This window comes from Pipistrellus kuhlii, unplaced genomic scaffold (genome assembly GCF_014108245.1).
Source record: "Pipistrellus kuhlii isolate mPipKuh1 unplaced genomic scaffold, mPipKuh1.p scaffold_m20_p_2, whole genome shotgun sequence".
Taxonomy (NCBI): domain Eukaryota; kingdom Metazoa; phylum Chordata; class Mammalia; order Chiroptera; family Vespertilionidae; genus Pipistrellus; species Pipistrellus kuhlii.
The window spans coordinates 165,591,173-165,618,555 of NW_023425515.1; positions in this window are offsets into that span (position 1 = coordinate 165,591,173).

Below are 27,383 nucleotides of genomic sequence, written 5' to 3' on the forward strand. Positions count from 1 at the left end.
CATCGAAGGCGTTTACTTCTCACAGGCCCGTGGTCCGCTGGGTGGCTCCGCTCAGGGAGCGGCTCTCGCGGGCTCTGCCTTTGACCTTCGCCCTCTCTTTGGGCAGTGGAACCGCACCCACGGCCTGGACCACCCCCGCACCGCCACCACAGCTCCTGACTCCGTGCCACTGGCTCAGGCCTTTTCCTCGGCGTCAGTCCCCCCTCGGCGTGGTCACAAGGCCTTCCCGCCTGGCCGTCCTTCCTTCGGGAGCCCTGAAGTCTAGGTGTCCAGAACTGGACTCACCATGTCTCCCCATCTAGTTCCCATTCCCTCCCTCCGCCTGCGTGCACCGCGCCAACACCTAGAGTCCAGTGGTCGGCAAACTCATGAGCCAACGGAGCCAAACAGCGACAGTTCAACGATTGAGATTCCTTTGGAGAGCCACATGTTTTTTTAAACGTAAACTTCTTCTAACGCCACTTCTTCCAAATAGACTCGCCCGGGCCGTGGTATTTTGTGGAAGAACCACACTCAAGGAGCCAAGGAGCCGGCGGTGGCTCGAGAGCCGCAGTTTGCCGACCACAGACCTAGACGGTGGGAAGGGAGGGGACTCCACGCAGGTGGAGAGACGCCTGTCCCTCCGCCTGGGAACGGGGCTGGAGGCTCCCCGCCTGGGGAGGGGCTTGGCAGAGGCGGTGGCTGTGAAGGTTGAGTAGGAAGAGTCGGAGCCTGTGGTCCCACCAGCGGTGGTAAAGGGGCCCGAGCGCGGTTGCCGCGTGAGGCATGGAGCAGCCAGCAGGTGAGGGCACACGGCTGGTTCAGGGCCCAGGAGGACCCTTCCATGCAGACTCCCAGCTTCCGCGCTCATGGAGGGAGGCCAAGGGCTGTCAGGCATGTTGAGGGAAAGAAGGATCCGTGTTGGGATAGAGTAAGTCCACGGGCTTCTTCACTGAGCCATCCACTCCCTTCCTTCCGTGAGCAGGACGCCGTGCTGGGGGGCAGGGGAGGGTACCCAGGAGCGCTCCGTGCCTGTGATTATGTCCCTGGGAGTCCTGAGCTCACAGCCCCCTTTCCAGCCCCCTCTCTCCCCCCAGGGATCAGCCCACGGTGAGGCTGAGGGCGTCCAGGGACAGGCAATGAGGGAGGCGCAGAGCGACCACCTCCCCCGCTATCCGGGCCACCGGAGCAGAGCTTACCCGCTCGGCCTCTGATGCTGAGGCCCGTTTCCACGGAAACAGGCATCGGCAACCGTCAAAGTCCCGGCGTTCAAGCAGTTCTCTTCCAAAACTTGCTCCCCCTGATGCACAGACTCCACCACCGTGAGGCTGCAGGAGTCTTAGGGAGTGTCCCCCCCCCTCCGCCCGCGGTGAGGAGGGAGCCCACCTCCATCCAGTCATCCTGGCTCCCAGGTCAGCGCTCACCCCCTGCCGCCCCCACCTACAGGCCCAGCAGCCATCCTGCCATGAGCCTGGGCCTCCCTGGCCCGTCCATCCACACCTGAAGTCAGCACATGCCTGTGGAGCATCGCAGATCCTGCCAGCTCAGCGCAGGGGAGCCCGGAGCATCGGGTGCAGGGCTGTGCGCCTGGGAGCTTGGCCCCAGCACAGCCCAGAGTCTCCAAGGTCAATGGCACTGGAACCCAAGACCCGCTCCCTGGCTCCCTGGTCACCGAGGGCTGGGCCCTGCCTCAGCGGACAGGCTGGGGGGGAGGGGGGAGGAGAGGAGGGTTTGAATGAGAGGGCACCCCGCAGGCTCTCAGGAAAAGGGCCACGGGGCTCGGCCCCTCCTCCTCTGCTTGTGCTCCGATCTCCACTTCTTGCCACTCCCCTCCTTCTCTGTCTTGCGGTCCACTGCTCTCTTTATCTCTGCCTCCCTGTCTGTCTCTGTCTCTTCTGTCTCCTTGGCCCGACCCGTCTGTGGGTCTCTTCACACAGCTCCCTCTGTCTATCTTTGGGCTCCTCTGGATTTTTACCTGTCTTTCTGGGACTCTCTAGTCTCCCATGGGAGAGACCATAGGACTGAGATTCTGTCTGTTTTGTCCACTGTGCCTAGGCCAGCACCTGACACATAGTAGGTGCTCAACAAGCATTTGTTGAATGAATTATTGTTTTTTAAATGTAGTTTGATTGATTTCAGAGAGGAAGGGAGAGGGAAAGAGATAGAAACATCAATGATGAGAGAGGATCATTGATCAGCTGCCTCCTGTACACCTCCTCTCACTGGGGATCAAGCCTGAAACCCCCACTATGTGCCCTGACCGGGAATCGAACCTTGACCTCCTGGTTCACAGGTCGACGCTCAACCACTGAGCCAGGCAGGCAGGGCTATCTTCTCCTATAGCTGTCTGTTTCCCTATCTTTCTCTCTTTCCCTTCCTGTGTATCTTTGTCTCCTCTCTGTCCTCTCTTGGCCTCCTCTGCTGTTGTGTATCTTTTGACTTCTGCTTCTCTCTCTTCTCTCTTTGTCTTTCTTGATGTAATGCCCCTCAGTTGCCGCAGGCCTCTCTCTTACACGCATACGCACACGCACAGAAAACCATCCGAGGCATTCTTTCCTGTAAGTGTTCCCTAGGTCCATGTGGGTTTAGGAAACCTGACTTCAAGCCTTGTCTCCAGCCCTCAGCGAGCCACCGCCTACACATTCCCCCCCCTCCCAAATCACCACCATAAACAGGCCAGCACGGGCAGCCACAGCGAAACTGGGAAGTCAGCAATTTGCTGCTAATGCCTTCCTTCAGCTGGCTCCTGAGTCACTGTTTTCCTCTGCCAGGGCCCCTTCTCTCCCCCGGAACAGCTGGACCAAAAGACGGCCCCTTCCAAAGATTTGCTCTGGGGAAAGGTCCTGAGACCAGCCAGCTACTCACTGCCCTGGTGCGGCCCTCGTCACCTCAGACTTCTTCAGGGGCCTGTCCCAGCGCTTCTTCTCCAGGGTGCCAGGGCGGTGAGGGAGGTTTTGCCTCAAAAGTGAAGTTCTAGGCTCCTGGGAGCATGAGGGGCAGTATGTAAGGGGGTTCAGAAAAAGAGGTCGTGTACCCCAGGACCAGCCTCGTAGGACACCTCTAGTGGAGAGACATGGGAATGGAGGCCAACGAAGACCTGGTTCCGCCTCTGCTCTACCCCTTATTTGCTGTGTGGCCTAAGGAAAGCGGTTGGATCTCTCTGAACCTGTTTCCTCATTTGGAAAAGGGGAGTCGTGTTGTCATCCTTTTGGCATGAGATCGAGAGCAAAACGTGTAAAGCACTTCACACATAGGAAATGCTCAGGGAATGATCACTCCGATTTCTCCCAGGGCATAGATGGGCTAAGAAAACAATTCAGTGAAGATGTATTAAATGTCTGTTCGGTGCCAGTCCCTGTGCTGGGCCTGAAGGCTGGTCTTGTGCGGTGGTGAAGAGGTCTAACGGGGATCACCTGACTCCATGGCTGGATTCCCCCAAACGCCTTGAGGTTAGGTAACAGGAGTGGGAGGACCCAGCTCAGTCACAGCATCTGGGCCACCGAGGCCCATGCTGCCCCGTGAGTCACCCTCTGTGTGAAGGGATTCCCACGCCGAGGTGCCGGTTGGTTGGCAGATGCCAAAACCAATCAGAGACCCAGGGGCAAGCTGCTCGGCGAGGCGTGAGCAAGGTGCTGGGGCAGTGTGGAAGGTGAGGCACTGTCCCTCTTGGAAAATGAACGTCTTCAGAGAAGCACGCTTGTCGACGAGGCAGTTATTTATCCTTTGCACTTTGCAAACATGATTCCAGTTCAGAGGAACTGCATTCAAGGGTAGTTAGAGAGAAAAACAAAAACACGAGGGACCACCAAAACCTGTTTGGCTCAGTGGATAGAGTGTTGGCCTGCGGACTGAAAGGTCCCAGGTTCGACTCCCGTAGTGGGCACATCCCCTACAAGGCAGCTGGTCGATGTTTCTCTCTCATCTATGTTTCTAACTCTCTATCCCCCTCCCTTCCTCTCTGTAAAAACTCAATAAAATATATTAAAACAAAAACCAAAAACACACAGGACCAAAGATACATGAAGAGAACGAAAATGAGCAAGACATCTGCTGTGACTGAGCAGCAGAGGAAGCTATGGGAGCATGAGGGGCAGCATGTAAGGGGGGGCAGTATGTAAGGGGCAGTATGTAAGGGGTTAAGTATGTAAGGGGGTTCAGTATGTAAGGGGGTTCAGTATGTAAGGGGCAGTATGTAGGAGGTTCAGTATGTAAGGGGGGCAATATGTAAGGGGGTTCAGTATGTAAGGGGGTAGTATGTAAGGGGGCAGTATGTAAGGGGGCAGTATGTAAGGGGGCAGTATGTAAGGGGGTTCAGTATGTAAGGGGGACAGTATGTAGGGGGTTCAGTATGTAAGGGGGCAGTATGTAAGGGGCAGTATGTAAGGGGGCAGTATATAAGGGGGCAGTATGTAAGGCGGGGCAGTATGTAAGGGGCCAGTATGTAAGGGGGCAGTATGTAAGGGGGTTCAGTATGTAAGGGGGACAGTATGTAGGGGGTTCAGTATGTAAGGGGGTTCAGTATGTAAGGGGGTAGTATGTAAGGGGGTTCAGTATGTAAGGGGGGGCAGTATGTAAGGGGGCAGTATGTAAGGCGGGGCAGTATGTAAGGGGGCAGTATGTAAGGGGGTTCAGTATGTAAGGGGGCAGTATGTAAGGGGGGCAGTATGTAAGGGGCCAGTATGTAAGGGGGCAGTATGTAAGGGGGTTCAGTATGTAAGGGGGGCAGTATGTAGGCAAAAAGGGGAACATGATCATTTACAGAGCACTTGGCATAAAGGGGGTAGAAGTGAGCGTTTGTTGAGTGCAGCCTGGGGTTTTAACATAAATGATCTCATTTCCTCCCCAATACCCCTGCCAATAAGCTATTGTTATTCTCGCTTCCCGGGAAGGAACGTGCACCTCGGGGGTAGTGGGTACTGTGGCGGCTTCCCTGCAATTCTCTCTCCAGAACCAACGCACTCAGCCCTCGGCTTCTGCGGATTTTGGCTGCTGACAGCTCCAAGGGGCACTCCTCCCTAGGACTTGCCTTTGGCTGCAGGGAACGACCCCTCACACAGTTACACCCCATTCACGGGGGCTTTCTATGCCCGCTCTGAAGGTCTAGCTGTCCCAAAGGGGTACTGTTTCCATCAGGGGCTACAGCTTCCGGTGAGCGTTACCCTGTGGCTGCTGCCTGGTTGTTTTGAACTCCTTGAGCTCAGAGACCATCGGCACGCGGAGGAATCCCCGCACCAGCAGAGGTCGTTGACCCCGGTCATCAGAAGAAGGAACGGCTGCGAGGCTAAGGAACAGGAGCAGAGGAACACGCGTGTCGTGCTCACGTGACCCACTGGGGCATTCTTCGTGTCCCACGCCCAACTTTAACGGAACATGGACATGTCAAGCAGAGCACGGTAACCCAGCTCAGACCCTTCACGGCTGAGTTCTGTCTCCACCAGGAACGCTATCTAGACCAGAAGAGATACGAGCAGAAGGAAGGGAAATCTGGATCAGGTGGCAAAGGGTGGTCCCCGGTATCACATATGGCCTCGAGATCAGCTTCTACCGCGGGTGCTGGTGCCCACACCACTGACCTCTCTCGAGTTTCCCAGGAAGCAAACCTAACCAGAATCCCTGAGAAGTGATTCCCAAAGGGGTCCAACTTCACAGAAGCAGGTGAATTGGGACAGTGCAATGGGTAGACTGCCGTGGACACTCTGGTCCTCCACCTAGACCTCATCCTCTAGGCGGACCACCCACGCTGAGCTGCACGGAATACTCTGCAGGGCTCCTCGCCGTCCAGGAGTAGCTGAGGGGGCGGGAATGTAGACCACACCTCTCTATGGGAAGAGTATCCAAGAATTTGCAACCACATACCACTTGTAGGGATTTATCATAAGGAAGTAATACAAGTGTCTAAGATCTATGCGAAAGGAAACTGACCTCTCAACATTGTTCATAATGCTGAAAACCTGGAAACCATCAAAATGACCAACAACCCATAGGGGTTGGTTAACTAATTTGCGGCACAGTGTGTCAATACTATGAAATACTATGTAGCTGTTTAAAAAGATGATACAATATGGTGGAAACATTCTTATACTCTATAGCTAAGTGGAAAAAGTTGGTTGCAGACAGATCATATAATAAGATACGTTTTTTATTTAGAGAATAGAGGGTCTGGAGAGAACCAAAATGGCAGTATGGGTAAATGCCAGTACTCAGCACCTCCCACAGCCACATTAAAATTACAACTAAAATACAGAACCACCATCATTCGGAACCACCTAAAATCTGGCTGAATGGAAGTCCTACAACTAGAGGATTAAAGAAGAAAGTGCTTCAAGACTGGGAGGAGGGGTGAAGGTGCAGAATAGGCTGGTCCAACATCCACGTGTGGCATTTCTTTAATCAGGAGGGATATTTCCAAGGCTCCAGTGAGAATCAAGGGGGTCCAGCCCCACACCAGACCCCCAACCTAGGATTCTAGAGCTGGGAAGAGAAGTTCCCATAAATTTGGGCTGTAAAAACCAGCAGGGAGCCAAAATTGGTTTGGCTTGGTGGATAGAGCATCGGCCTGTGTACTGAAAGGTCCCAGGTTCGATTCTGGTCAAGGGCATATACGTTGGTTGTGGGCACATCCCCAGGAGAAGGGTGTGCGGGAGGCAGCTGGTCGATGTTTCTCTCTCATTGATGTTTCTAGCTCTCTATCCCTCTCCCTTCCTCTCTGTAAAAAAATTAATAAAATATATTAAAACACACACACGCACACGCACACACACACACACAGCAGGGATTGTGGCTGAGTAAGATGGAGGATGCTAGAGTCCCAGGTGTTCCTCTTAAAGGGCCCACACACAAACTTACACTGTCCTGATTCCTCTGAGCTCCAGCACTGGGCAGAAGCTTGGGGGGAATCCAGGGACATGTGGGGAGGAACTTGACTGTCTGGCATCAGGGCAGGAACTCGGGAGCGGCTTTCTCCCAGACAGGGGTGCTCATAGGGATCATTGTTCCTATGCTGGGACCTCCCCCATTGCAGAGCTGACTGGCAGCCATATCTGAGTTTCTATCGGTGTGGCCTACACTGCTCCCTTTACCCTGGTGATTCCCTGAGACCCTGCCCCATTCAATTTGCAGCCCCTCCCAAAGCTGTTTGCAGCTGCTTTTCCATATGAATGTCCTGTCCTGGCTCAGGCTTCAGACTTTGCTAAAATCTCTTAGACGAGCAACAGCTGGAGTCAGTGTACTCCAAACCTATCAATAAAAGGCCCACTAGCACCAGCCTGCCTTGCCTCACTTTGGGCATCACTTTGGCACTTTCTAACCCAATAAAAATAGCAGCCATCTGCAGACCTCTCTATATGTAGTTCCTGCTGGGTGGCCCCAGACAGTGGCTGACTTTGCACCTCCTGGGAGGCCCGAGAGCCAGTGCACCCAGTGTACAGCTTCAAACCATGCCAGATCACAACTCTAAACATCCACAAGGAACACTCAAGAGGCAGACTCAGTGAGCACCAAAGCCCCACTAAAGCAAATCCTACACAGGGTGTCTCCTGCATAGAAGCTCTTCCATTGTAGAGGCAGCTGGTCCTGACAGTCAATTTGCCTGGAAGCCAATTCCTCCCAGTGACGTCAGTTGAGGTTCAACTACAACAAGACTGTGCACACAGCCCACACAGGGGTGAATCTAGAGGGCCCAGCTCAAGTGAGCCACTGGGCCCCACAGGACACCTATTACACAAGGCCACTCTACCAATCCCAGGAAACACAACAGCTCTACATCATACATAGAAGGAAACATAGGGAAGCAGCCAAAATGCAGAGACAAAGAAACATGTTACAAATCAAAGAAATGGAAGCAAGCAGGCTAATGGATACAGAGTTCAAAACAATGATTTTAAGGTTATTCAAGTATCTTAATGAGAACTTCAAGGGACTTAGTGAGACTTTCAAGGATCTTAGTGAGAATGTCAAAGACATAAAAAAGGGTCAGTCAGAAATTAAGTATGTACTAACTGAAATAAAGAATAACTTATAGGGATTCAATAGTAAAGTAGAGAATTCTGAGAATCAAATCAACAATTTGATATATGAGGAAGCAAAAAATACCCAATCAGAAGAGCAAAGAGAAAAAATAATCTAAAATTTTGAAGACAGTGGAAGGGTGCGAAGAGATTAACCAAAGATCTTATATGCATATATGCATTGTCTATAGACACATACAATAGGGTAGTGAAGGCCTGGGGTGGGCAAGGATCAGGTTGGAGGAGGGTAATAGAGGGGAGGGGGAAATAATATTAAAGAGCTTCTGGGACAACTTTAAGCAAACTAAGATTTGCATTTTGGGGGTGCCAGAAGGATATGAGAGAGAGCAAGATATTGAAAACTTATTTGAAGAAATAAAAACAGGTCATTCATATGGAAAAGCAGCTGCAAACAATATGGGTGGGGCTGCAAATTGAATGGGGCAGGGTTTCAGGGAATCACCAGCGTAAAGCGAGCAGGGTAAAGAAAACTTCCCCTACCTGATGAAAGAAATAGACTTACAAGTCCAGGAAGCACAGAGAGCCCCTAACAAGAGGAACCCAAAGAGGCTCATACCAAGACACATCATAATTAAAATGTCAAAGGTTAAAGACAGAGAATCTTAAAAGCAGCAAAAGAAAAGCAGTTAGTTACTTACAAGGGAGTGCCTGTACGACTGTCAGATTTCTCAACAGAAACTTTGCAGGCCAGAGGGGAGTGGCAAGAAATACTCAAAATGATGAACAGCAAGAACCTACAACCAAGATTACTCTATCCAGCAAAGCTATCATTTAGAATTGAAGGTCAGATAAAGAGCTTCACAGATAAGAAAAAGCTAAAGGAGTTCATAACCACCAAACTAGTATTACATGAAATGTTGAAGGGTATTCTTTAAGAAAAGAGGAAGGGAGAAGGAGAAGGAGAATGAGAAGGAGAAGGAGGAGGAGGAGAAGGAGAAGAGAAGAAAAATATAAATAATATAGACAATAAAATGGCAAAAAATACACATGTATCAAAAATGGAATCTAAAAATCAAAATAAACAAACAAAAATCTAATGAACAAAATAAACTGATGAATAAAATAAAATCAGACGCATGGAAACATGGAACATACTGATGAATCTCAGAGGGAAGGGAAGTGGAAGGGTGCGAAGAGATTAACCAAAGATCTTATATGCATATATGCATTACCTGTAGACACATACCATAGTGAAGGCCTGGGATGGGCAAGGATCAGGTTTGAGGAGGGTAATGGGCAGGGGGGTGGGGGTGGGAGGGAGATAATATTACCAACAATAAAGATTTTTTTAAAAGACTATTTCCTTTTTTAAAAAGAATAGAAGGTTTAAAAAACATCAGAAATATTTGATAAGTTAATTGAGTTTCTCCTGGGCCAGCTCTGAGCTAGGCATTGGGGACACAGAGTAAATAAGAACAAGCTTCTAGATGTAAAGAACTTACATTCCAGGGGCAGGGGTGGTGGAGGTGGTGGTGAAGTGGGGGGAGGCGGGCAGAGAGACACATAAGAGGAGGGTTGTTTCTTTAAATAAATAAAAAAAATTATTGATTTCAGAGAGGAAGGGAGAGGTAGAGAGAGAGAAAATCATTGATCAACTGCTTCCTGCATGCCCCCCACTGGGCATCGAGCCTACAATCTCGGCATGTGCCCTTGACCGGAAACGAACTCGGGACCCTTCAGTCCACAGGCCAATGCTCTATCCACTGAGCCAAACCAGCTAGGGCAAGGAGGGTTGTTTCTCTGGTAACTTTCCAGAGGAGATAACACTTGGGTTTTGGAATCAATTAGCCAAAAAAAATGAAGAGAGCAGGTGTTGTAGACATGACAAGACCAATCATAATCCCATTCTTGTTGCCAGTGACTGGGCAGGAATGGGCATGTGGCCCGTTCTGGACAATGTGAGGGCAGGGGAAGCCTGCTGGGGGCTTCAGAGAAGAGATTTTGAGTTCCTCTTGAAAACACGAGACACAGCCTCTTTTTATTCCTGTGGATGTGTTTGTGTCTAGGAATGACGTTTGAGCCTACTGCCATCTTCTTCCAGCTGGAGAGGATTCAGCTTTACAGTAAAGCTGATCCCAAGAATGGCAGAGAAAAAAAGGGAAAAAGCTAGTTCCTCGGCATTTTTGCGTGTTGATTATGTAATGCCTGGGGTCCATCTTACCTCCACATCAGGTGAGATCATGTATTTTCTGACTGTGCAAGCAGGTTTGAGTCAGGGTGTGGTGTTACTTGCAGCTGAAAGCATGCTAACTATTGCAGAAGAACATTCCAGGACCCCAAAACAGGAGAGGGAGAATGCTGATTTGATTCTTAGTTCAGTCTGGCTGCCAGGGACGCCATGTGCAAGGGCTGACAGCGGACAGGCCAGTAGGGCCAGGTCATGACAAGATTATGTCATCAAAAATTTCATCCTGAGGGCAGTGGGGAGCTGGTCAAGAGTTTTAAGCAGCAAAGGGATTTATTCAAATCTGCATCTTATGAAAAGCTGTCTGGTTGCTAAGAACAAAATGGGAGGAGAGAGAGCACGCTCAGGGAGATCACTGGGAAGGTTGATGCATGAGGGGAGAGATGACTGGGCAGTCATACTGAGGTGTAGAGCAGGAGAAAGTCAAGAATATGAAGGAGGCAGAGTTGTCAGGCTGTGGGTGAGCTGGCTGCGGTGGGGAAGAGAGGCGATGGGGCTCCCTCCCCGGGTTCAGGCTTGGGCATCTGGGAGGACGGTGGTGCCATGTCCTAAGAAAGCAATGCCAGCTTAGATCACAATGCTCGAGTGGGAAACGAACAGCGTGGTCTAAACGTAGGATGTACATGGTGCCCAAGATACTGAGTGTAAGGAAACCTACTAAAGGGTAAGGGTTGCCTTTCTTCTGCTAAACATCTCAATTTGCTTTGGGGAGTTTTTGCTCCACCACTGGGCAGAGTCTTGGGGGACCTGGCTAAAAGGTGGAGCTTGCCGAAGCCGGTTTGGCTCAGTGGATAGAGCGTCAGCCTGCGGACTGGAGGGTCCCGGGTTTGATTCCGGTCAAGGGCATGTACCCCATTGGGGGTGTGCAAGAGGCAGCTAATCGATGACTCTCTCATCGATGTTTCTAACTCTCTATCCCTCTCTCTTCCTCTCTGTAAAAAATCAATTTAAAAAAATATATATAGAGAGAGAAAGTGTGATCCAAGCCTGGACAAGTAAATGCTTTTCCTAGAATATGAACCTTGACTTGTCTCAAAGCATTCAGACATCCTCAAGATGAGGTTTTGTCTTACGCTGGGCTCCTCTGAACTTAGATCCTGAGCAAGAGCCTGTATTCAAGGAGTGGGAAGCGGTTCCAGGGAACAGGAGAGAGGAACCGGGAAGAGAAATCCAACCGAAAGTTTGTCATGTCAGTGCTGCAGCTCACTGGAACCTTCTGAGGAGTAGACCATGGGTCTCAGAACAGTCTGCAGGAGGGGTGAAGGGAGAGGCCCGTGTCCACTGGCTCTGCACCCCACTAGGAAAGGGGGTGCACCCATGCATCCCTGGGTTGCCCCTGCATGTGTGCCCAGCAGGCATCCTTAGGCAACTCGGGCAGCAGCACCAGAGGCGCGTGGGGCAGGAAGTGAGAGGCTGCAGCACATCTCCCTTTGAGATGAAGCACTGTCAGTGCAAATTGGGTCAAGACCGGTGCAGAAAAGACCGCAGTGGCAGCGGAGGGGAGGCTGAGAGGACGCAAGGCAAGGCACCAGAGATGTGTGGCGCGGCCTCCGAAGGCTGTCTTCTGGCCCCCGCTGCCTGGACGTCCAGAACCATCCCCTCAGGACCCTCTCCAGGGTCTCTTGGTCCAATTGTTCCTTCCGTTCCGCAAGCCACGTCACAGCCTTCCAGTGGGCTCACCGTGGCCGTAGTTTGTTTCTGTGGCTTAAGCCAAAAAAGAAAAAAAAGAAAAAAGAATACGTGAGAACGGATGCAGCACATGACATCCTAGAGAGACAACTCAAAACCAGGTGTGGAACCAATGGGATATTTTCCTGCAGATGTCCTAACGGTCCTTTGGCAAAATGGATAGCGGAGGCACGGCTTCTGAGGGTGTGGCCTCCCCACACATCGTCCTCCCTGAGTCTTAGAGAACCACTGGACACAGTAGGGGAGAAGATCCACTCACTACCTTATCATTCACCTGTGACTAGGAACGGCAGGACATTCCTGTATCTCATCCACATCCCTGGATGGCCATGCTTTTGGGCTAAAAGGGGGTCGTCAAGGTAGAGCCTCTGAAAGTGGGTCAGCTTAGATCAGCGATTTTCAACCAGTGTGCCACAAGAAGTCTTAAGACATGCAATACCCGGCTATGTAGTCAGGGGCCCTGACCTCTTTTGCCTTAGAAGATTGTCAAATAAAATAAATAAAATAAATAAAAATGACAATAGCAACACAACAATAGCAATCAGGTGTGAATGAATTGAAATTATACCTTTTTTTCTTTTTGTCAGATCAGAAAAAAAAAAAAAAAGTTTTGGTGTGCCGAAGAATTTTAGTAATTAGTTTATATGTGCCGTGAGATGAAAAAGGTTGAAAATAGCCGAAACTGGTTTGGCTCAGTGGATAGTAGGGGTGTCGAACTCAATCAGAGAAGGGGCCAAAATCTAAAATCCAGCCTAAATCGCGGGCCGAATGGTTTACTGAACAGTCATAAACTGTCATTGTGATGGAAACGCAGCGGAGTGCAGTGATGACAGCGCGGTGCGGGCCACATTGCAAGGCCTGGCGGGACGGATTTGGCCCGCGGGCCTTGTGTTTGACACATGTGGGATAGAGCGTTGGCCTGTGGACTGAAAGGTCCCGGGTTCGATTCCGGTCAACGGCATGTACCTTGGTTGCGGGCACATCCCCAGTAGGACGTGTGCAGGAGGAAGCTGATCAATGTTTCTCTCTCATCATTGTTTCTAGCTCTCTATCCCTATCCCTTCCTCTCTGTAAAAAAATCAATAAAATATATTTTTTTAAAAAGAAAAGAAAAAGGTTGAAAATACTGGATTAGACCAAGGACTTGACCCTGGGCAGGCTTCATGAATTTATGGGCACAAGATGGAATCATACAATAAGTGAAACGTATGAATGTGTGCGTGTGGGGGTGGGGAGGCACACACATGCTTACATGTGTGCCTGTTGGGCCAGCTTTCCTCGGAAGAGAGAGTACTGATGGTCATTGACTATCACTTTTAGGGAACCATGAAGAAAAGGCAGGGAGAGAATGGCAACTAAAGATAAACTGGTGACCTGTCAGCATTAACTACGCTTAGATATTGGGTACCTGTGCCACCGAGTCTAATAAAGCTGACAGACACAGAGGTAAAGTGTAATGTATCCCATGCATAGGAGCTAAGCCAGAAGGATATGCAATGGATCACAGGGGAGTGAGCATTTTGTCGTGGGAAGTCGGGAAAGACTGCCCAGAGGAGGAAGGGCTCTGGTGGCGCTTCAAGGACCAGGAGGAGTTTCCGGGCAGATGATGGGGAAATAGAGAGCAAGAAGCAAGGAGTGAGCATAGTACAGCCAGAGGCGGGGAACAGCAGGGTGCATGAGGGGACACAGTGAAAGGTAATGGTGGGAGGTAGCTAGGGAGTTTGTATTTGATCCTACAGGAAAAGGAGATTTCATTTGGGAAATAGCGCTCACGTATGCATGTCTTATATATTTTAAATAAAACATATGCGATTTTTTTAAAAAAGCTCAAATAGTACAGAAAAAGTGATAAGTAATAGCCCCCCACTCTCCTTTCCTCCCACGTAAATCTTAATAGCTTACAGGTAACGGTTTCTCGAGTATTCCTCCAAATACTTTCTATATACCTCTCAACACATGTGTGTGCATTTCCTTTTCTAACAAACAAATTCATGTTCTATATACTATCCTGGAGCTCACTTTTTTTTTCTCTTAACAATGTATCCTGGACATCTTTCATATTACATAAAGGCACACACCGTTCTTGTAATAGCTTCGAACTATTGCAGAGCATGGGGGAACAGGGTAGTCTCCAAAATTGTGGTGCCCATTTATACTATCACTATGCGTGTGTAAATGTTCCAGTCAGTTTTCCTCCTTGTCAACCTTCTTGCAGTCCTTGTAATCTTGATAATATGATATCTCACTGGCAATCTCAACAATCAGGTATTTCATTATTTTAATTTGCATTAATTAGTTTAATTATAAGTAAGGTTGCTTATCTATTTAAAAAAATATTTTTTATTGATTTCAGAGAGGAAGGGAGAGGGAGAGAGAGATAAAAACATCAGTGATGAGAATCACTGATAGGCTGCCTTCCACACACTCTACACTGGAGATCGAGACCATACCCTGGGCATGTGCCATGACCAGTATCAGACCGTGACTGTACTGTGACCTCCTGGTTCATAGGTCAATGCTCAACCACCGAGACACGGTGGCTGGGCAAGGTTGCTTATCTTTATTGTGTTTATTGACCATTTGTATTTGTTTTTATGCAAACAGCTTGTTCATATTCTTTATCCACTTTTATGTCTGTTAGTCTTATCTATAATAATGAAAGTGTAATATGCATATTGACCAAACGGCCGAACTGTAGAACGATGGTCCAGAAGACCTTCTGGACAACCTTTCGGGTGAAGCTGGGGCTGCAAGGGCCTACTCTTGCATGAATTTTGTGCATTGAGCCTCTAGTTAATTTATAAAAATTATTTATATTTTTAATGAAATTAGACTTTTGTTTTTAAATAAATTATACTATTTATATACTATTATATGTTACAATAGGACACATAATTATAATTATAACTAGAGGCCTGGTGCACAAATTCGTGCACAGGTGGGGTTCCTCGGCCTGGCCAGCAATCAGGGCCCATGGGAGCTGGCTGGCTCAGGGAGGACTGGGGGCGGTTGGCCAGCTGCAGGAGGTTGGCTGTGGGAGCTCACTGAACACCTGGTTGGCTAGGGGGAGGGACTTGGGAAGTTGGCTGTGGAAGCCGACTGGCCACCAGGGAGCAGCTCCTGTGTTGAGCATCTGCCCCCAGTGGTCAGTGTGGGTCATACCCACCAGTCAACCAATTTGGTTGACTGATCCTAAAGGTCACTTAGGCTTTTATATATATATAGATATACATACATACATATCTATATATATAAAAGCCTTATCAACCAAACAACCAAATGACTGAACAACTGGTTGACCAGTTGCTATGGTTCACATTGCCCACCAGGGGCAGACACTCAATACAGGAGCTGCTCCCTGGTGGTCAGTGTGCTCCCACAGCCAACCTTCTACGGTCCTTTCTCCCCAACGCCCTGGGACTGGGCAAGATGGCCTCAATGGGCCCCGATTGCTGGCCAGGCCGAGAGACCCCACCCATGCATGAATTCATATACCAGGCCTCTACTATGTATATAAATGTATATATAGATGGTTCTCAAGTAACATTGTTTCACTTGTTTTGCTATAACATTGATGAGAGAAAGAATATATTGATTCCCAGCCAGGGCCACTATCTGTGTGAAGTTGGCACATTCTCACTTCGGCATGGTTTTCTCCAGGTACTCCAGTTTTGTCCCACATCCCAAAGATGAGCATGTTGGATGAATTAGTGTGTCTTAGTTATCCCAGCCTGAGTGAGTGTGGGCAGTTGTGAATGACCCTGTGATGGAAGGACATCCTGTCCAGGGTGAGTTCCTGCCTTGCACCCTGGGCTGCCCCTACAGGCACTGGCCACCTGTGTTTGTTGATGTTTTGTGACTAGAAATATGCCATAGGAACTTAACTCATTTATTTCAATTAGCTTATGGTAAAATTGGTTTTCTTATGTCTTGTTTCTCTCTCTCTCTCTCTCTCTCTTTTTTTTAAATACATTTTATTTATTCTTTAAGGAGAGGAAGGGAGAGAGATAGAGAAACACCCACCAGCTGCCTCTTGCACACCCCCTACCGGGGATGTGCCCGCAACCAACACACATGCCTCTGACCGGAATCGAACCTGGGACCTTTCAGTCCGCAGACCGACGCTCTACCACTGAGCCAAACCGGTTTCGGTTCATGTTTCTCTTTTAATAAAAAAAAAATTTTTTTATTGATATCAGAGAGGAAGAGAGTTAGAAACATCAATGATGAAAAAGAATCATTGATCAGCTGCCTTCTGCACACCCCACACTGGGGATTAGGCCTGCAACCCGGGGATTGCTTTGACCAGGAATCAAACCATTACCTCCTGCTTCATAGGTCAACACTTAACCACTGAGCCACGTGTCGTTTCTCTTGAAGGCACCTTTTCCAAGAAACTATCAACAATGTTAAGGGAGGGCTTACTGTATATCTTACTGATATTATCTTTTGACTTTGTTTACAGTGCTTTTGACACATGAAAATTTGATTATTTTTATATAATCTAGGAAACCTATGCTAATTCCTTTGTTTTACACCTTCCCATGACCTAAACACTTTTCAATTTTTCTTTCCTTTTTGGTCTTGACTCTTTAAAAAAAAAAATTTTAAATTTATTGGGGGTGACATTGGTTAATAACATTATATAAATTTCATGTGTATAATTCAATAATATATCATCTGTGTGCTGCATTGTGTGCCTACTACTCAAAGCCTCTCTCTTTCCATCACCAGGTTTGACCCCTTTACCCTGTTCATCCTCCCTGCAACCCCTCGCCCCTAAAGTTTTTTATGTTCCTGAATATATCTTTTTTTTTTTTTTTTAACAGCTTCTAGGTTAATGTTATGCCTGAAAATCTTTGCCCATTCCTAGGTTATATAAAATAATTCATCAGTGCTCTCCTCCAGCAATTTTATGATTTCATCATTTATGTTAAAATCTTGGAATTTAACTTCGTTTTGTACATCCCTGCTCACACACTTTGCTAGTAACTCATTCTCTTCATTGCCCGCTATATTCCCAATAACTTCTTCCATTTGTGTAATCATGTTTGGATTTTCTTTACCAAGAAAAAGTCTTCCATTTCCAACTTATAAGGAAGTCTCAGGACCAAGTTGCAAGTGATAAAGACTAAAATAACAAAAAATTCTGAAGCCTGTTGGCCTGTCTGTATCTGAGACCTTTCATATTCTATCAAGAAGGGTAAGGCCAAATGTGGACACTCATTATGTATGGGAAGGGGGGCCATGTGGGCAGGAGAGTGGAAAAGAGAGTGGCCAGTGCTGGTGAGGACGAGTGGCCAGGGCACACTCCGAATGCTGCGGGGCCTGTCCCTGGGAACAGCTCTCCTGGAGGACAGGGTGGCAACCTTTGCCAGGAGGGTTCCGGCTTTCTGACCCACTGAATCTGCTTCTGTGGCTTAACCTAAACAAATAACCAGAGAAGCGACCATTCACATACAAGCGAGTTTATCACAACAAAACTAATAAGAAATAGTTGTAAGAGCCATAGTGATAGATCCTCCCTTGTCCCAACTGAGGGACAGAGTATGAAGTAACCTGCACCTATAGTCCAGACATTCCGAAGCACCTAACCAGGCACCTTATATGGACTGTACATTGAACCACCAATCAGCACCTGCCAAATATCCTAAGTACCTAAGTGCCTAATCATGTGCCTTATATGAAACCACCAATCAGCGCAGTACCCTAAGCCCCATCCCTTCCCTTTCCTCCCCTCAAAAGGCACGTTCTCCTCTGCACAGGTTGCTACTCCCCCTTGCAGGGCAGCCCGGCAGGGGTCCTTCTCCTCTAAGAAAGCCTGTAGTCCTGGTTTTTGGCCCTCTGTCTCACCTTTCATTTAGTGCCGAAACCCGGGAGAGGTGCACGGGAGCATGGCTGATCCTCGAACCTAGCCCCAAGCTTCTGACTCCTGATCTGGCTTTGCTCGGTGGCATGGTTCTGACTTGATTGGCCCGCTCCAGACACCTCTCAAACCCTGCTGTACCAGGACACGAAGGAATCTCATTGCTTTCTCACCGGTGGCTTCAGGGACTTTCCCAACCATCCCCCCTCTCGCTCCCCCGATTGTTCCCTTGACCTGGAAGGGCCTCAGAGCTTTCCCGTCTACTTAGCTACACATTCTACATTCTACGAAAGCCCAGGTACCTGGCCGGGAAACTCTGCTCTACTCCACGGGAAAGGTCTCGGGGTGACGGCCTTGGGACTTTCTCTGGTCTCTCTTTCTACAGGTTGGATGAGGAAAAAGGAGGATGCTCCCTCTTTCCTCCCCAACTTCCCAGTGGCCCTTCCCTCCAGTCATGGGGACCTCTCAGTCCAAACCCCCTCTACACACCCTTAGGGTGTCTCCTCGCCAATCTCTACCCTTGGTCTTTCTGGCTACATTAGGGGTGTCGAACTCAATCAGAGAAGGGGCCAAAATCTAAAATCCAGCCTAAATCGCGGGCCGAATGGTTTATTGAACAGTCATAAACTGTCATTGTGATGGAAACGCAGCGGAGTGCAATGATGACAACGCGGTGCGGGCCACATTGCAAGGCCTGGCGGGACGGATTTGGCCCGCGGGCCTTGTGTTTGACACATGTGGACGCTCTACCTGGCCACAATAAACTCGGCAATGTCTCTCTGTGGCCCGAAAATGGCACTTTCGATTCCAATATCCTCCGAGACCTAGATAATTTTTGCCCCCGGACAGGTAGGCCTCAGAGATCCCTGCAAACAGGCTTTCCTCCCTCACCCTGACCCTCCCGCTCTTGCCCCTCGCTTTACTCCTCATGTTCCACCCATCAGATCCTCCTCGCAAAGACCTCTGTCCTCTCAGATCGGTCCTCAGCCCCTTTCTCTGTCTTCTGACTCTTTCGACCCAGCGGATCATTTCTCTCCGTGGGTCTCACCCCCACCACCTCCTTACAATCCCTGCCACGAAAGAGGCACCCCTCACTCTATCTCTGAGAATTCTAACCGCCCACCTTCCCCTGTGCTCTCCGCCTAATCTCTGCCTCTGTGACTGCCAGCAACCGAATTCACAGGTGGCTGGCCATTTCCTTCTCACTTTCCGATCTTCCTGAGAGCCAAATCCTGAGAACGTGAGCTCCAAACAGCCTTTCCCATCTCACACTCGTTCTCAGGCCCAAAGATGGCCTTCCTCACCAGCCTCTTCGATTCCTGGGTCCACTCTACCCCTGACTGAGGAAGGCAGCAGGAGCTGAGGGCATACTCGGAGTCCATGTCCCATTCTCTATGTCCAGCCTCACAGATTGAGAGGCATCTCAGGTTTCTTTTTCCACTGACCTGATCACCTTTACTCCCTGACATATGCCGCAAACTTCAAAAAATAGATACAGGTCTACAAACCCCTCAAAAAGACCTCGTTAACCTGAGCTTTAAGGTCTTTAATAATAGAGACGAGGAGACCCAAATCCAAAATCAAAGGCGAGATCAGGCCAAGGGTGAGGCCTTCCAGCTCCTAGCCACTGCTCTCATGATCCCCAAACGAAGTGCCAATCCTCCAACCGTGTGTAAATCAGGGGCTAAGCCTACTCTGGGCCCATGCTTCAAATGACACTGAGCCAAGTCCTGCCCAAACCCGACACCCCTGCCTGGGCCCTGCCCAAGGTGCGGAAGGGAAGGCCATTGGAAATCAGACTGTAGTCTGGCCCCTCTGGTTCAGGCCTCAGCCAGTCCAGCATGGCCGCCCTCTGGATCCGGTTTGGAGCTCCCAGACCCCCTGGGACTGGCCACTGAAGAAGCTGTTGAGGTCCTGACAGGGCCCCACAGAATTACATCACCAGGAGAGAACCTCAGGTAACGACTGTGGTGGCAGGTAAGCCGATCTTCTCCTTTTTAATTGACACTAGGGCCACTTATTCTGCTCTCCTAATTTGCTAGGACCCTTGTCCACTCCTCAGTCTCTATTATGGGGGTTGACAGATTAGTCTCACAGCCATTAGCCACCTCACATCTACACTGCATCTTACTAAATTCCCCCGTTCACTTTTTTTTTCTCATTCTACCTCGGTGCCCAGCCAGGGCTACCACACATCTACTCATAAAACCCAGTTGTCGCAAACCAGTCACCTACCTCAGTTTCACTCTCTCAACCCGCAAGGCCCAGCCATTCCTTGGACTGTAAATGCCCGATCTCCTTATCTCCGCTATGATCATTATCTCTAGGAAAAATGCAGCAGTTTGGGATTCAGGCGGCTAGAGGCCTACTCCCTCCTCCCCCTGCCTTTTTTCCAGCCTCATCTTCCACTGCTCCTTTCCTTCCCTTTCTCTTTCCCCTTGGAAAACAGCCCATTCTAATATTTCTTCCCACTTTCGCTGCAACACAATCTCAATCACTCATCTGTCACCCCTTATTGGTAGTGCCACGGTGACCACCCTCTCAGCTTGGAGTGTGGAACTAGAAAAAGGAATCTCCTACCCTTTAGTCCATCTCTTTTCCTTACACCTCAGCTTGTCTCCATTATCAGGGATTTTTCTTCCTCTGTAGGGAAAACACATACATCTGCCTCCCCATCAGCTGGACAGGAATCTGTACTCTCATCTATCTCTCACCCAATGTAGATGCAGCCCCAATAATCAGTCTTTACCTGCCCCGTAACCCGCCATATCTGGCACAAAAGGGCAGTCCAGATAATCCCTCTCCTCATAACCCTTGCATCACAGCAGGGGTTGGAACTGCCATTGGGAGCTTAGCCACTGCCCATCGTATTCTGAAACCCTGTTTCAGGACTTACAAGAAACATGTGGATGTCCAGCAAGAGGCAAAACTGGGAAAACAAGAACCTTACCCAGGGTAACCTAGTCTCCCCTTTCATATCACTAGTGAGGCAACCGAGACCCCTACTCTTTTCCCCCTAAAAATAACATCTAGGTCTCAGTTGTATTTCAGCTCCAGGCCCAGAAAAGCAGCAAAATCAGACAAATGATGCTGTGGCAGCCTCAGGACCAGCTTCTAGCTCCCAAGTGACTCAACAGGATTGCTCTCAAGACTTCACCAACCAGTTTCTTGGAGGAATTATGCTGCTGCACCCCTCGTCCAGCACGGAAAACACTCCCTGTTTTTCCCTCACTTACCCCATGACTCCTCCCACTATTAGGGCCACTGGTATTTATTCTTTTTTTTTTTTAATTGATTTTTACAGAGAGGAAGGGAGAGGGATAGAGAGTTAGAAATGTCGATGAGAGAGAAACATCGACCAGCTGCCTCCTGCACACTCCCTACCGAGGATGTGCCCGCAGCCAAGGTACATGCCCTTGACCGGAATCGAACCTGGGACCTTTCAGTCCGCAGACCGGAGCTCTACCACTGACAAATATCCTAAGCCCTTGTTTCTAAGCACCTAAGTGCCTAATCCTGTGCCTTATATGAAATCGCCAATCAGTGCATGCCGAGTACCCTAAGCCCCATCCCTTCCCTTTCCTCCCCTCAAAAGGCAAGTTCTCTGCACATGTTGCTACTTTCCCTTCAGGGGTAGCCCGGCAGGAGTCTTTCTCCTCTAATAAAGCCTGTAGTCCTGGTTTTCGGCCCTCTGTCTCATCTTTCACATAGGTTATGATTAGATAACTTTATAAGGCTTCGGTCATATCAGAGACTATTTTACAGCGATCAACAGTCATGATTTAAAGAAATAGTTAATGTCATGGGAAATGTGTAAGGTGTAATTTTAAGTGAAAAAGATAAGAATGCAAACTACTTATAGACTACGAGACGTTTTTTTGCAAATTCTAGGTGTGTGTTGTGTGTGTCTGTGTGTTATGTATTCATTTGTTAGTAGCTCTAAATTTGAGCAAGTCACTTTTCCTTTATAAGAGTCAGTTTTTATCCTCTGTAAAATGGGAGACTGCTGATACATCAGAGGGTGGCTACAGGGATTCAATCAGACTGGACAAAAAAACATGAAAAGTAATTAAGACCAAAAGAAATATTCTTTTGAAAAATATTTTTATTGATTTTAGAGAGAAAGAAAGAGGGAGAGGGAGATGGAGAGGGAGAGAGACATAGAAACATCAATGATGAAAGAGAAACATTGATCTGCTGCCTCCTGCACACCCCACCACTGGGGATCCAGCCTGCAACCCAGGCATGTGCCCTGGCCAGAAACCAAACCCGCCACCTCTCGTTGCATGGGACATTGCTCAACCAATTGAGCCACACCAGCCAGGGCCAAAAAAGGAATATCTTAAAACGCCAACCACGGTGGAGTTACAAATGCTTTAGCTTTTCTTCTTTACAATATTTTGGTATTTTTCAAGTTCTTTAAAATGACATAATATAATTAGAAAATAAATAAATCTGTTTAGGTATGTCAGCGAACTGTTTCTATTGTTCTTTAAATAAGTCACATGGTTTGTATGTAAAGGATTAAATTTTTAAGCAGAAAATACACTCTAATAGTCAGAAAATTTAAGTCACGTGGACAGTGAGTCTCCTGCCCAGCCCTGGTCCCAAAAGCACCCAAGGACTCTCGGTGGTGACCCTCACTATCACCAGTCTGTGAAGTTGCTTTTTCCTGGGGTGATTTTTGAGATAGAAAACAATTCCCACACCTAGTGACTTAATCTGGAACGGACAGATACTTAACTCCAAGTGGCTTAAGGAAATCAGGGAACTTTTTGGCTTATGTCCTGAAAAGTACAGGGTAGTGCTGGCTCCAGGCTTGACTAGTCTAGGCCCTCACACACCACATTAGCTATGTGTTTCTAAGGATTGGCTCTGCCTTCTTTGGTGTTGTCTCCATTCTCAGACAGGCTCTCTCCCTGGAAAGCCTTAAAGAGAGCCACGGACAGTTCCAGGCTTATGTTCTGCTGGCTCAGTCATCACCATAAAGGAGCCGCAGTTCTCTCCTGGTAGCTCTCCCAAGAGTCCCAGGTTTTCCTCTTATTGGCCTGCTGTGGATCACGTGACCACCTGAGGACCAATCACCATGCCACCGAATGCTCCGATCAGCCAGACAGCCTGCAGTCAGCCTCAAGGAAACCAAGAGTAAGACAGAATGAATTTCTGAAAGGAAAGGTGGGCTTTGTCACCAAGGGAGGGGAATGAGTGTTCAACGGGCAGAGTAAGACAGGTGGCCATCACCCTGCCTTCGTGCTCCTAGTAAAATATCCATTTACTGAGTGAGTGACACTCACCCCTTCAGAGGTCCTTGTGGAAGGGGGCGCCTGCACTCCTGCCAGGAGCTTCACATTCGGATGGTGTGACCGTCCCTCGGAGGCGTGAGTGCTCCTAAGCCCTCTGCCCAGCTCCTCACACAACAGCTTTCTTAAAGTTAACATTCTGATTCTAAAATTCATTATGAAAAATGCAAGGAATCTAAGCAGATAGTGGAATGTTGGAGAACAAAACTTGAGAACTTACCCTACCAGGTATAAAAACCAATGATAAAGTGTTAATAAATAAGACAACATAATATTGGCACAGATTAGACATGATTGGACCAATGATACGGAACAGAGAACCCAGAAATAGACTCGGACATATATGGTCACTTGATTTATAAGAAAAGGGACACTACAATACAGTGGAAAGGAAAAGGGTATTTTCAAAACTCTGGTGCTGGAAATTTGGATGGGAGAAGGTGGGGGGATGAACCTTGACTCCTACCTCAGACTATATACTAATGTTAACTCAACGTGGATTAGAATCTCAAGGGTGAAAGATAAAACAAAGTTTCTAGACAAAAACTTAAGAAGATTTTTTATGGCCTTGAGGTGGGAAGAGATTGTTTAAACACATCGCATACAACCAAAAAAATCAACCATGAAGGAAAGGGTTGAAAAGATAAAGAAAATGAATGTTGCTAAAATTAAGAACTTCTGTTCATCAAAAGGTACCACTGAAGCCCTAGCCAGTTTGGCTCAGTGGATAGAGCGTTGGCCTGTGGACTGAAAGGTCCCAAGTTCGATTCCAGTTAAGGGCATATACATTGGTTGCGGGCACATCCCCAGTGGGGGGTGTACAAGAGGCAGCTGATAGATGTTTCTCTCTCATTGATGTTTCTAACTCTCTCTCCCTCTCCCTTCCTCTCTGTAAAAAAAAAAAAAAAAAAAAAAGGTACCATTGAGAGAATGAAAAGGTAAGCCACAGAGAGGAAAAATATATTTGCAATACATATATCCAACAAAAAATTCATACCTAGAATATCTAAAGAACTTCTATACATCAAGAACACAAAAGCAGACAACCTCCCTTTTAAAAAAACAAAGAGCCAGCCGGGTAGCACACATGGTTAGAGTATTATCCCTGTTATGCCAAGTTTTCAAGTTTGATCTCCCATCAGGCACATATAAGCAGCAGCCAGTGAATGCATAAATAATTGAAGCAACAAATATCTCTCTCTCTCCTCTCTCTCTCTCTCTCAATAAATATTTAAAAATAGGCAAAGAGACTTGAACAGACACCTCACAAATCGCTAATAAGCATACAAAAATGTAGTCCACATTAGTAGTCATTAGTGAACTGTACATCTAAACCACAATGAGATACACCTATCAGAATGGCTAAAATGAAAAGGACCGACATTTTCAAGTGTTTACAAAGATGTGGAGCAACTGGAACTCCCACACATTGCTGGTAGGAATGTAAATTGATACAATGCTTTGGAAAACTGGCAGTATTTAGCAAAGCAAAACATAAATGTATATTCTATGTCTCAGGAATTCCCACCAAAATTAGAGTGCATATGTTCAATAGAACAAATGTACAAGAATGTTCACAGCAGCATTATTTATAATAGTAAAAAACTGGAAACAACCCAAATGTTCATAAATAGTAAAATGAATAAGTAAAATATAGTACATATGTATGCAGTGGAATATTGTATAGCCGGCAGCAAAAGTAGACAATTGCTATATGAGGCAATATAATTTAATCTCTTAGGCATAATGTTGGACAAAAAAAAAAAAAGCCAGGCACATGCCCAGCTGGCATGGCTCAATGCTTAAGCGTCGACCTGTGGACCTGGAGGTCACGGTTCAATTCCCAGTCAGGGCACACGTCCGGGTTGCAAGCTCGATCCCCAGTGTGGAGCATGTAGGAGGCAGCTGATCAATGATTCTCTCTCTTCTCTTTCTCTCCCTTCCCCTTCCTCACTGAGATCAGTTTTAAAAAAAAATTAATTTTAAAAGAAGGCCAGGCACAAACAAATACATACTATATGTTGCCCTTTATATGGAGTTTAAAAACAGACAAAATGAATACATGATGATAGAGATCAAAATGGTGGTTACTCTGTAGAGGGGATGGCTGGAGGGAAGCTGAAATAGCCTTCTAAAGCTTGTTCTGAGTGGTGGTTATAATTCATTAGAAGGTGGACTTATGATATGGACAGTCTACTGTTTGTAAGCTATGCCTCAATTAAAAAAAGAACAACTATTAAAAAGTTTAAACCACCAGTACTCCTCAATTTCTCTACATGCCTTACAGGAGAAAATCAGCTTTTTCTTCAGAGCACTGATCCCAGTCCTCATTAATTCGTTGTTTGGCTTCTACCCATTCCCCCACTGGACTGTAAGCTCCGTGAGGTCGGGACCACAACTGCATTGTCACCGCTGTGACCCCAACTGCTGGCACAGTCCTGGCAAAGAGAAGATGTGCAATCAACAGATCTTTTTAATGAAAAATGGCTTTATCTTGTTCCAATAGCAACACTTCTGAGCTCCCTCTCCAGCCACTCAAGAGGTTTCTGGAACCTTCCCAGCACTCTCTAGCCCTGCAGGGTGCCTTACGCCTCCCCGCAGGCTGTGCTCTTGCACATGCCCAGCCTCTGCCTTAGATGCTCTGGAATGACTTTCCCCTTCGCGGTCCCGCTTCTGCCTATCCTCCCGGCCCTTCCAACCCCTCCCACAACTCGCTTCTTGGTGTTTTTAAAACTTGAAAACAACATGCTGATCATTATGTCTTTATGTCTATGGCTCCACACCTTCCTGACTTGGAGATCTTGGACACATTGCCTCACTTTCCGGGCTGGTTTTTCTCCGTGTGCCCGCACCGCCCCCCCTCCTCCCCAAGATCTATTCTTTATCTTTCTCTTCTGTTCCTGTGCCCCAGAAGGCTGACCTCTGTGGACTCCATCACCTAGGAAACCTTGCCTCTGGTTTCCGGTGGATCAACCAGTGGGAACTGCCAACAGGAACTGGAGAGGAGGGTATGCATTCCTCACCTCCCACCCCCTTGCTACAGCCAAGCATCACTGGGTGCTAGCGACAACCCTCTCCCCTTCAGACCTAAAGCTGGTGCCAGCTCCCCATTGTTGCTGACCTTGGGGGTCTCCATGCTCCCTTGTAGGTTTCTTTAACCCTTCCCTCACCTCTGTAAGTAGTCCCGTATTAAACTCTCATCATAAATCCATTCAGGCCCTAACTGGCTCAATGGATAGAGCGTCGGCCTGCGGACTGAAAGGTCCCAGGCTTGATTCCTGTCGGGAGCATGTGCCTTGGTTGCGGGCACATTCCCAGTGGAGGGTGTGCAGGAGGCGGCTGACTGATGTTTCACTTGTCGATGTTTCTAACTCTCTACTCCTCTCCCTTCCTCTCTGTAAAAAATCAATAAAATATATATTTTTAAAAACATTTAGTTGCCATTTTTTTCCCTACTGGGACCTAGTCTCACATACTCTCTAACCCTCATTTGCTTATTTGTAAACCGGGAGGCAGCTGAGATGGTGTGCGTCAGTGCTCAGTACAGTGCTGGCAGGGTAAGTGCTTGGGGCACATCATCTGCCTTTATAATGACGATTTTGCTTCATCGCTTGGCTGGGAGTGCCTTGCTCCATCTGATGGAGACTCCATACATATTTTGGGTGATAGAATCATAAAAGCTTTGTGTTTAGCTGAAGAACATTCTAACATAGGGGTGTCAAACTCAATCAGAGAAGGGGCCAAAATCTAAAATCCAGCGTAAATCGTGGGCCGAATGGTTTACTGAACAGTCATAAACTGTCATTGTGATGGAAACGCAGCGGAGTGCAGTGATGACAGCGCGGTGCGGGCCACATTGCAAGGCCTGGCGGGACGGATTTGGCCCGCGGGCCTTGTGTTTGACACATGTGTTCTAACAGAACTGTCCTAACAAAGGCAGTGAGCTCCCTGTGCCTAGAGGTGTACAAGCTCTGAAGGTAGAGAATCAACTGATGGAGATGTTGAAGCAAAGTCCAGCAGAGCAGGTGGCATGGAGCAGGAGAAGTGGGTTAGACTTTTCAAGGCCCTTCTAGCCTCCCAACATTCTGGGATTCTCTGACTCCAGGAGTCAGAGGAACAAGAAACAGAAAATTCCTTGGCTCAGGCTTTGAAGAATGAACAAGGGCAAATCTATAGATGGGCTCACGATATGTAGGTTTAGCTCAGCTGGCCAGTGAGCCAGCCTCATTTACGAAGGAGCAACTGAAGTCCAAAAAGTAGAAGTGGCCGAAACTGGTTTGGCTCAGTGGATAGAGTGTCTGCCTGGGGACTGAAGGGTCCTGGGTTCGATTCCAGTC